This window comes from Procambarus clarkii, chromosome 35, assembly GCF_040958095.1.
Source record: "Procambarus clarkii isolate CNS0578487 chromosome 35, FALCON_Pclarkii_2.0, whole genome shotgun sequence".
NCBI classification, from domain to species: Eukaryota; Metazoa; Arthropoda; class Malacostraca; order Decapoda; family Cambaridae; genus Procambarus; species Procambarus clarkii.
Genome location: NC_091184.1, coordinates 21,525,035 through 21,536,681, shown reverse-complemented (window position 1 = coordinate 21,536,681; position 11,647 = coordinate 21,525,035). Strand labels below are relative to the sequence as shown.

At 36.9% G+C, this 11,647-nt stretch overlaps 1 long non-coding RNA gene across 1 annotated transcript in view; it reads right to left on the bottom strand.

The window, feature by feature from the left end:
* Positions 1–416: 416 nt before the first annotated feature.
* LOC138371384 (uncharacterized) overlaps positions 417–11,647 on the bottom strand; it is a 130,483-nt gene continuing 119,252 nt past the window's right edge. Inside the window, exons 2-3 of the long non-coding RNA XR_011230429.1 lie at positions 4,096–4,313; positions 417–504 (exon numbers count right to left, since the gene is read on the bottom strand). This is a non-coding gene — a long non-coding RNA (uncharacterized lncRNA). The remainder of the gene's footprint in view (positions 505–4,095; positions 4,314–11,647) is intronic.

Here is an 11,647-nt window from a genome sequence, read left to right as displayed (position 1 = left end):
TAAGCCAAGTTTTCATGAATTAATATATTTTCTCTATTTTTTTTCTTATGAAATGATAAAGCTATCCATTTCATTATGTATGAGGTCAATTCTTTTTTTATTGGAGTTAAAATTAATAGAGATATATGACCGAACCTAACCTATCTTTATAGGTTAGGTTAGGTAGCTGAAAATGTTAGGTTAGGTAGTCGAAAAAACATTAATTCAAGAAAACTTGGCTTATTAGGCAAATCGGGCCTTGCATAGTAGGCTGAGATGTGCGTTCTGGCTACTAGGTACGACACATTATATATATATTTATATATATATATATATATATATATATATATATATATATATATATATATATATCGGACAATTAGTAAAAAAAAAAAAAAAAAAAATTAAATTATTTTACCTTGTACCTAGATCCACCAGGCCTGTTTGGTGCATGTTTCAGTACTTCAGACATCTGGAAGGTCACATCCTCCTCCTCAACTTGTGGATGTGCGTTGATAGATGATTCTGTAAAATTAAGTTATTTATATAATAATAAATTCAGTATAACAATAATATTCTGTAAAATTAAAAGTAATTTATACATCAATCAGATAAAACTCTCCAGAGATGGTGATACACAACATATAAAGGACAAGTTTCAGAACAAAATATGCATTTAGGAATAAGGTTTTGTACATGTAGGTAGCACATGAGAAAATAAGTGGAAGGTGATCAAGTTTATATTAACATGTTAAAGACTTTATTAGACTTTATTAGCAATATCTTACAAAGATACCTTCATCTGCAATAGTCTCATTAGTAATAGAGACGACTATTGTGAATATACCTTTGCCAAGTTCTCCAGTAAATCCCTTAAATCCTCCTTGACTATAAGTGCCATCTATAGATTTCCCAATACCGACATAGCTTCATTCTCAGATAACGTAAGGAATCTTATCATAAATAACAATCTCAACAAAAATCAAACCAACTTAGTGGTTTGTAATGGTGAACAAAACATGCAGATACTTATATATAACCTGTGAATAGAGTGTAATAACACCAAAACTATTTGTTTATTGTTTTATGACCATAATAATTGAATCACTAATATGATTCACTAATATATAATCCTAATAATAATCACTAATATATAATCCATTGAGCATGCTGCATCTCTTTCAGTCTCTTTGCAATTTGAACAAGAGGGTTTTTAATTGATCGAACCATATTCTTAAAGTAAAGTAAATGAGATGTATTCCATATTTTGCAAAATATACGATGAAGGCACACAAACATTCATACCAAAACTGAAGGGCAGGATTTATGAGGAGACATTAGAGGCATTAAATATTCCAAACTAGAAGACAGAAGGAAAAGAGGAGATATGATCACTACGTACAAAACAGTAACAGGAATTGATAAACTTGATAGGGAAGATTTCCCGAGACCTGGAATTTCAAGAACAAGAGGTTATAGATTAAAACGAACTAAACAAAGATGACGAAGAAATGTAAGACAATTCACTTTTGCAAACAGAATGGTAAACGGTTGGAACATGTTAGGTGAGAAGGTGGTGGAGGCCAAATCCGTCAAAAGTTTCAAAGCATTATATGACAAAGAGTGCTGGGAAAATGGGACACCACGAGTGTAGCTCTCCATCCATCTGATTGATAACCCAAATGAATTTTTCATGGATATGATACCAACATCAAATCATAAATCAGATGTGATCCTATCCCCACTGGATTTTGAAGAAGCCATAGACAGTATGCCTATGCACTCTGCACCAGGCCCTGACTCTTGGAACTCTATATTCATCAAGAACTGTAAAAAACGTTATCGCAGGCCCTTCACATTCTTTGGAGACAAAGCCAAGATACTGGCATTGTCCCTGACATACTAAAAACAGCAGAGATAGCACCGCCCCATAAAGGAGGAAATAAGGCAGAGGCAAAAAACTACAGACCGATAGCACTAACATCGCACATCATAAAAATCTTTGAGAGAAAGCTAAGAAGTAAGATCACAAAATACATGGAATCACAGCATCTCCATAACCCCAGACAACATGGTTTCAGAACAGGGCGCTCTTGCCTATCACAGTTGCTGGACCACTCTGACATGGCACTAGATGCCATGGAAGACAAACAAAACGCTTTGACAAAAAAAAGCCTTTGACAAATGTGACCATTGTGTTATTGCACATAAAATGCGTTCAAAAGGAATTACCGGAAAAATAGGCAGATGGATATACAACTTCCTGACTAATAGAACCCAATGTGTAGTAGTCAACAAAATAAAATCTGGACCATCAACCGTAAAGAGCTCAGTCCCCAAGGGTACTGTGCTTGCTCCAATACTTTTTCTCATCCTCATATCGGACATAGACAAGGACACAACCTATAGTACTTGATCATCCTTTGCAGATGACACTAGAATCTTCACGAGAGTAGGCAACATAGAGGACACGGCAAACCTCCAATCAGATGTAAATCAGGTCTTTCTATGGGCTACAGAAAATAACATGGTGATTAACGAACATAAGTTTCAGCTCATGCGCTACGGAAAAAATAAAAAATATAAAAACGGAAACCACTTACAAAACTCAGTCAAATCATAACATTGAACGGAAAAGCAACGTAAAGGATTTGGGTGTACTGATGTCAGAAGGCCTTACATTTAAAGAACAATAAAGTAGCCGTCACAACTGCAAGAAAAATGACAGGATAGATAACAAGAACTTTTCACACTAGAGATGCTATACCGATGATGATAGTTTTCAAGACGCTAGTGCTCTCTAGAGTGGAATACTGCTGCATAATGAAAGCCCCTTTCAAAGCTGGAGAAATTACTGACCTATACTTATGCATTTATCTTCGGTTTAACACAACAGGCACCAGACACACGCTAGGCATCATACACACTAGGATAAAACAAACATTAGGCCAGAAGTCAGAAAAGAATTCAAAGAATTTTACTGGAAAGGCTTGCTGTTAGGAAAGGAAGTAATTGAGATGAATTAATGCACAGTATGTCAATTTTGTGAAATATATGATAAAGGAACAAAAACATTTATACCAAAACAAAGATGCAGAACTAGGAAACAGGATTTGTTCAACTGAAATTTCAAGACGGACAGAGACCAAAAGACACAAAAATGGAATCAATATACGAAGAGGCCAAACCCCCAAACATACCAGTAATACAAAGAGAAACAACTACACGGCAGTGAGGAGAGAGGCAGAAAGAAATTTTGAAAAAAAGGAACAAACAAATGTAAAGTAGAACAAATCATATTCTATAAATACAGCAACAACCAATTGCAGGTAAAGGATAATATTCAGAGCTTTTAAATGCATGGATGGCGAAATACTCAAGAAATTGTTCACGACTTTTGTTACACCAAAGTTGGAATATGCAGCGGTTGTATGGTGCCCATATCTTAAGAAGCACATAAACAAACTGGAAAAGGTGCAAAGACATGCTACTAAGTGGCTCCCAGAACTGAAGGACAAGAACTATGAGGAGAGGTTAGAGGCATTAAATATACCAAATATACTACACAAATATATATACTACACATGCACAATAAACTACCCTACACAGGCTGAGTATGGTGTGTACAATAAATTATTAGCTAAAAGATAAGACTGAGTTTGTATAAATGGGGGTTAAGTCAGAGTGGGAAAATGTAAGTGGAGTGCCTAAAAACCCTGTCCTGGGACCTCTGTAATTCATAATATATACAAATAATTTAGACTCAGGTTTGATCAGCAATATTTGAAAATTTCCAGACGATACAAAAGGGATTTTTTTCTGGATTCAGGATTATTTTTTTATGGCTGAAAACAGGTTTTCAGCAATAAAAGAAATACAGTATTGCTGGAACAACCGTCGACATCTTCAAGAGAAAACCTGAACATCTTCAAGAAGTGAAGATGACCTTGAGAAGAAGTATAGGTTGGGAGAAGTATAGGTTAGGAATTGTCTCCAAAGAATTCTCAAAGAATTACTCGTTATTGCTATCCAAGATAATTAGACGAGCCAAAGCTAAATACTACGAAGATAAATTTACCCAAATAAAGAGTACCTTACCTAAAAATATGTATGTACCTTACGTAAATAAACATTTGATTTTGAAGTGCCGGACAAACAAGGCTGTGGTGGATATGTGGGCCTGAGGGGCCTGTCCAAGCAACAGCCTGTTGGACCAAGCTCTCACATGTCAAGCCTGGCCTTGGAAGGGCTTGGTGAGTAGAACAACTACCAGAACCCTATAATGCATGTATCAAGGTGTCCAGGCAGTGAGCACCACATAATGCAGTGCAGTCCTGTAAGAATAAGCACAGTAAGTATGGGCATGGAGGGGGTGCAGCAGTGGCTTGTGAAGGGCTGGAGAGTAAATGGACATGCCCAGGGGTAAAAAGCATTAGGGTAACAGAACATAGCCCATAAAAATAGTAATGACAATGAATGAATAATTATATGAATGCAATAATACTTCATATCTCAATAGGAATACTAAGCAGGATGCAAGACAAGGTACTGGTGGTGATAGTGGTTGGTACAAGTCCTCACATCCCCACAGACACCAGTAACAGCCCTCACCTCCCAACACAGTACCCTTGTAGCGAGTTAATCTTATACTCGCTTCATTATCTTATAGCATAACTAATTAACACTAATTACAGAAGCTACACAGGTGATACTTTGGTGTGAGTTGAGCGCACTGAGCGTCGGTATCGCTACACCCTTGTTCCTTAACAACCCTTTGGACCTTTATTACAGAAAAATAGAATCAATTAATTTAATAAAATATAAAATATAAGTGCTTACTTACGATAATACTATCGGTGGAACACAAAATCTTCTTCTTCTTGATAGTAGGTGCAGTTTGCATGAAGGGTTAGTCCTCGCCATGACTGAACTGACGACAAAATGGCCGATGTGTTGATATGGCGTCAGGTGACGCTGTGACGTCACAGGTGAGGGACGCTTTGCGCATTACTCCCTCGTACTTAAAAAGTACTACAGGTACTTTTTGGTTTTATTTTTGAATATGGCAGAAGTTGGACAGCTTTTCAAATCATTATAAGGGAGTGAGTTCCATAGACTAGGTCCCTTTATTTACATAGAGTGTTTACATAGATTAAGTTTGACTCTGGGGATATCAAAGAGATATTTATGTCTGGTGGGGACGTGGCCATGTGTTCTATTACATCTGTCCAGGAAGAGTTTCAGAACAGGGTTTGCAGTTAGAAAAAGGGCTTTATAAACGTAATTTACACAGGAGAATGTATGGAGTGAATTTGTTTAGCATGTTTAAGGATTTGAACAAGGGAGCTGTGTGTTGTCTGAAGGTAGAGTTATTTATTGTCCTGATAGCAGATTTTTACTGGATGATGATGGGCTTGAGGTAGTTTGCAGAGGTTGAACCCCAAGCACAAACGCCATAAGAATGATAGGGATAGATAAGTGCATAATAGAGTGAGAGGAGAGCAGAGTAGGGTACATAATATCTGATCTTAAACAGTATACCAACTGTTTTAGAAACCTTTTTAGTTATGTGTTGTATATGGGTGCGGAAGTTGAGTCTCTTGTCTAAGTATAGGCTAAGAAACTTTCCATCATTTTTATTGCTAATGTTTACATTATCTATCTGAAGCTGAATTGCATTTGTTGATTTGTTTCCAAATAAGATATAGTAGGTCTTTTCTATGTTTTGTGTGAGGTTTGTTGGTTGACATCCACAAGTAGACTTTTTTTAATTAATTGTTTACAACATTATTTAACAGGAGTGGGTTGGGGTCAGAGTAGATGAGTAGTATCATCAGCCAACAATATAGGTTTAAGTATGTTAGAGACATTAGGGAGATCATTGATGTATATAAGAAACAGGAGGGTCCTAGGATGCTGCTCTGTGGCACCTTTACGGTAATTAAGTGGTAGAGTGGGAGAGGTTATATCATTGATGGCTTCATATTGGTGTCTGTTACTAAGATAGGATCGGATATAGTTTAGGGCAAGGCCACGGATTCCATAATGGTGGAATTTAAGTAAGAGGTAGTTATGGTTAACAGTATCAAAGGCCTTTCTCAGGCCGATGAAGAGTTCAATTGGAAACTCACTTTTGTCAAGGGCTGAGAAGATTAAGTCAAGCAGACTAACAATAGCATCATTGGTACTCTTTTGGGAGCGGAAGCCAAACTGACAGGGACTTAGTATATTGAATTTTACAAGATTGGAGTAGAGCTGTTTGTAAAAAAAAAAAAAATAATTTTGATAATATAGGTAGATTCGATATGGGTCTGTAATTATTTATGTCTGCCGTGTTACCTCCTTTATGAACTGGCGTTACTCTTGCTTTTTTAAGGATATCAGGGAAGGTATGACACTCTAGGGATTTGTTGAACAGCAGTGCTATGGATGGTGCAAGGGCATGGGAGGCACGCCTGTGTACCATCGATGGTATTTCACTAATGTTCCCAGCTTTGGTTTTTAGCGAGTGAATGATGGACACAACATCTGTAGGGCTGACCGGAGAGAGGAGAAGAGAGTTTGGATAGCTGCGTGAAAGATATGTGGTAACATATGTCTGAGTCTCTGGGATTTTTCGGGCAAGGTGAGCACCAAACGATGAAAAGAAGCTATTAAATTCAGTTGCTGTTTCAAGATCTGTTGCAGGTGTATAACCATCCTTGGAGATTTTTATCTTATTATGTAAATGTTGTTTAGCTCCTAGGATGGTAGAGATGGCTCTCCATGTGCTTTTTATGTTGCCTTTTGCTTCTTTGAATCTATTCTCGTAATAGGAACGCTTTGCTCTTATTATACTGGTAAGCACTGATGAATACCTCTTAACTACTTCTTTTCCAACTAGGCCAATCCTAAGTTTTTTTTTCATATTCATGTTTCTTGTCGATTGCTTTAAGTATGCCATTAGTGAGCCAGGGATTATTTAACCTTTTTGCCAGTTACTTGCTTGGTGAGGAGAGGACAATAAGTATTGTAAAGGCTTTAAATTTTGGAAAGAGGCTAGTTAACGAATTATTATCCTGTGTATTGATAAATTTAGATTCCCAGTTTACATTGTGGAGGGCATTTGTGAGATTGCCTATTGCCGCTTCACATTGTAACCTAAAGGTAATTTTCTTGTTACCTGGTGGTGTTATGGCCATGTTCGCTACAAGGAAGGTAGGATAGTGGTCAGTTGTTCTGTCAGTGATTATACTTGATGTAAGAGGAGCTGTTATGTTGGTCCATCAGTGATCCAGGGTAGTCGCAGATGTTTGAGTGACTCGGGTGGGCCTGGTGATTGCGGGGATGAGCATACAGGAATTCATGCTGTTGAGGAAACAGTCTACTTGAGGGTTATTTTGTAGCCCTAGGTCAATATTGAAATCACCTCTGAGAACTATGTGATTTTTGTTGAGATTATTGTTTATGATAAGGTTCCTCAAGTTGTTATTGTATTTGTGTCTAGCTTCAGACACAAGCATGTTACAGTTATGTCTTAAAGAGTTGAGAGCAATTAAGGATGATAAAGAGTCACTTACAACTAATGTATCAAGTTTGGATACTTGTACACATTTCAGTGCAAGGAGCAAGGCAAATAGTTCAGTCTGAAGGGTAGAGGCCCAGTTGTTTATACGGACTCCCCACTCAAAATATAAGTCATATCCTATTGCCAGGACAACTGCACTTCCAGCTGCACCCATTGGGCGCTGTAGGAAACCTTCAGTGTATATGATTTGAGAGAGAGAATGCTCTGTGGACAGAGCATCAATATGGCTTAAGACGTTGAGCTTTGCCTCAAGACAAAGCTGGGACTGATCTCTAATTTGCTCCTTTGATGGAAAGGGAGGGATTAAAATTGAAAAGGGTGTAATTTCCTACAGTGCAGGAAAGTGCTATTGTTGTCTCTCTTGGTACAAATTATAAATCTGATACTTTCTGAGTTCAGTTCCAATTTTATTTATCTATTTGAAACAATGTTTACATTCAATAAAGAAATTCTGGAGGGCTTCTGTGCAACGGTTAGGATGAGCTAGCCTAAGCATTTTTATACCAATTTGACAGTTATTTTCAGTAACACGATAAACAACGCTCGGAATATTAAGTTCCTTTCTCATATTAAGTATCTTTGTGGTACGAAGGCACCCAAGGATTATCCTCAAGGCTTCGTTCTGCAATTTTTCAAGCCCTCCAAGCTTTCTTTCAGGATGCCTTAAAGTTAGTTTAGTTCATTTATTATGCACCCCATACCCATCTTGTGGGCGGTAGTGGAAAGGGTTGCAGAGGCACATAATGGGCTCAGGGACTGAACCCAACAATTCATTTAGCTAAGCAAGTTACAATCTTGATGAGCTAGTTACAAAATTCAGTATAAGTCGTCACATCAACAATAGGTTCGAGATCGATCACAAGTACAGTTTCTAAATTAAGCAACTGACATATGTGGAGAGCTAGTGTCACAATTGATATGTTTGTCCTGCACACCGCTCCCCATCCAGTGGGCAGCGGTGGATAGGTTACAATCACTTAGTTACTACTTACAGTTAGCAAACTGGGGATATTTGGCTAAAATTTCTGGTACCAGATCATTTTGAATGAAATATTGACACATCGTTGGTACATTGGTTATAGAATTGTCTCTGAATTCACTATCACATAGTGACGAAGGGGTGTGCAAATAATTTTGTTGACAGTTAACATTTGGTCAGGTCTACATCGGCAGATAATGAGAATTCCCAGAAATACTTGTAACCGAGTCTAAGCCGAGCAGTAGTAACATCTAGAAGTCTGCTGATTTTATTGGATGAACCATAGATGTGTGGCTCCTTTTGCATAATAGTATTGAACGAAAGTTAATCTCCCCAAACACTTTCGCGTTTTGGGCAAGTTACCCCTCCACTCTCTCCATTTTTGTTTGGACATTCCCTGGTAGTGCGCGGAAATACTGAAAAGTGTATACTCTTTTCAACTTTGTCACCTTAATTCTCGTCCTATGTCTTTCATTTTGGTATCAATGCGTTCGCAATAGAATTCCCAACAGAACTATGTGCATATAATGTCAAAGACAGCAGCGCGCTCCACCCGCCGACAAGATGAATGTAGGCCAAGGGTACCAGAAAAAGAAAGCTGAGCCACCCTCAGGCAACTCTCATTACATTAGAGAGCGTGATAATACTGAAAAGTGTATACCCTTTTCAACTTTGTTACCTCAATTCTCATCCTAGTTTTTTCAATTTGGCATCAATGTGTTCGCAATAGAATTCTCTACAGGACTAAAGGCATATAAACTCCAAAAGCCCGGCTTACCATCCGCAACAAACAGAGTAAGCGAGAGTGTGTTACCAGGGAGCGCACAAGAGCGATAAAATGTATACACTCTTTTCATTTTGGTCACCCCAATTGTCATCCTAGGTCTTTCATTTTGGTATCAATGTGTTAGCAATAGAATTATCTACAGGTTTAAATGCATATAAACTCCAAAAGCAAGGTGTACCATCCGCACAAAACAGAGAAAGTGAGAGAAAGTAACCCGGGAGCACTCTAGTGCAATGTAATGTGAACACTCTTTTCACTTTGGTTACCTCAATTCTCGTCATATGTCTTTCATTTTGGTATCAATGTGTTCGCAATTGTATCTGCTGGCATTTTACCCTTTGCTTGGATCTGAAGGGTTTTAGGCTCACCACGATGCAATCTGATAGTACCACAGGTGTATATACCTATCTTCAAGCAGCAATTCACTCATTCAAACCGACTTATAATAGTTATCCATATATAAATGGTAATCTTTGTTCTACCTGTTAACCTGTCATATGAAGAAAGATTGTCAAAGCTTATATTACATTCTCTAGAAAAGCAAAGAATTAGGAGTGACATATGGTAGAGGTGCACAATGGGATGAATGGACATAACAAAGGGGACATTAATGGGGTATTAAAAGTAGCAACACAAGACAGAACTCGAAACAAAGTGTAAAAATTGGAAAAATTTAGATTTAGGAAAGAACTGCATGAGTAAATACACTGGGTTTGTACCTTAAGGTTCATGTATGCAATATTACAGAGTTCCAGTTAACTCCCATGCATGCAATTAATTTATGTTATGTTTATGTTTTTTATGTTAAAATGTTTTTGTTGATTTGTTTGTATATTTTCATAAGTAAAGCATGCTTACCGTCTTTTTCCAAGTTTTATGATAACTTTACAAGGTTTAAAACATAAAGTTCAATATATATTCTGGTTTTCACACAGGAATTATATGTTAATATAACATCATAATAACGTAATGATGTCGTGTAAATAACGTTATACTGACGTCATATAAATGTTATATTTATGTTATAAGAACGTAAATTGGATAGCTTTACAGAAAGTAAACAAAAAAACTAAATGTTGACTGAAAATTATTTATTCTTAAATATAAAGCATGAAAACATTATAATACCATAGCATTCACTATTATTTTTAAATTTTTACATAAATCTTAAAAAACTGTGTCTCAAGAATATATGTTTTTAGTTATATCCTTTGGTTTTAAGAACATCAGATATACGTATTTATGTCAAAAGTTACAGTATTACCTTTGTGGAACCATTTAAAAACGTCCACAAACGTTCTGTGTTTGCTGGGTTGTTACACACAATGGTGCTACATAGCCTTCCCAGCTTGGTGCCTTCTTTTAATACTTACTGATTAAAAAATAAATAATAAATACATTTTATTCAGGAAAAGTACATACAGTTGATTTACAAACATAATGTTGGATTTATAGACAGAGCTAGTACATACAATACCTAAAGCCACTAATACTCATAGCATTTCGGGCAAGGTGTGGGGGAAAAAACACAGACTAAAACTTAGTAATCGGGATTAGGTATAAATTGTGTTGAAAGAAGGAATAAAAAATACAAAAAGGGGGGTTAGCATAGCATAACTCAGCAATTGTACATGTTGGTGAACAGCGTTGTTTAAAAAATAGCAAGACATGGGTTGACATTTAGGAGGTAAGTTAGGTTACATGGAGTTAATTAGGCAGTACTTGGTTTAACTCTTAAACTGGTTGAGAGAGGTACAGCCTTTGACATGATTCGGGAGGTCATTCCACATTCTGGGTCCCTTGATTTGTAGAGCACTTCTAGTTTGGTTACACACAGCCAAATTGAGTAACAGGAAGGACACAAATTTGTTCCATGCTAAATGTAGAGGAATCAGCTGAGTATTCCTCAAATAAAATAAGTTGCCTCAGCTTATAAGGTAAATAAAATAAGCATTTCTCAAATAAGTAGCTGCCTCACCTCACTGCCTTACTGCTACATAGCCTTCCCGGCATGGTGCCTTCTTTTGATAATTACTTGTTCCACACCCAAATTGTATAACAGGAAGAGGTTTTGGACCCCTACTTCCCTCTCTCTTTTTTAATAATCTACAGTATATAGTCATAATTATAGCTTTAAGTATTCAATGAATAAAGTTTGTGACATTTTTACCCTTCTCCTTACCTAACATCATTTGTGCAGCATATTTTTATTTTATGTCTCACCCAGATTTAATTTCAAAATAAAACCAAACTAAATAAATTCGAAATGGGTATGTATAGCTAAGGTACACCCTTACTACTAGGTGAACAGGGGCATTTGGTGATAGTAAATGAT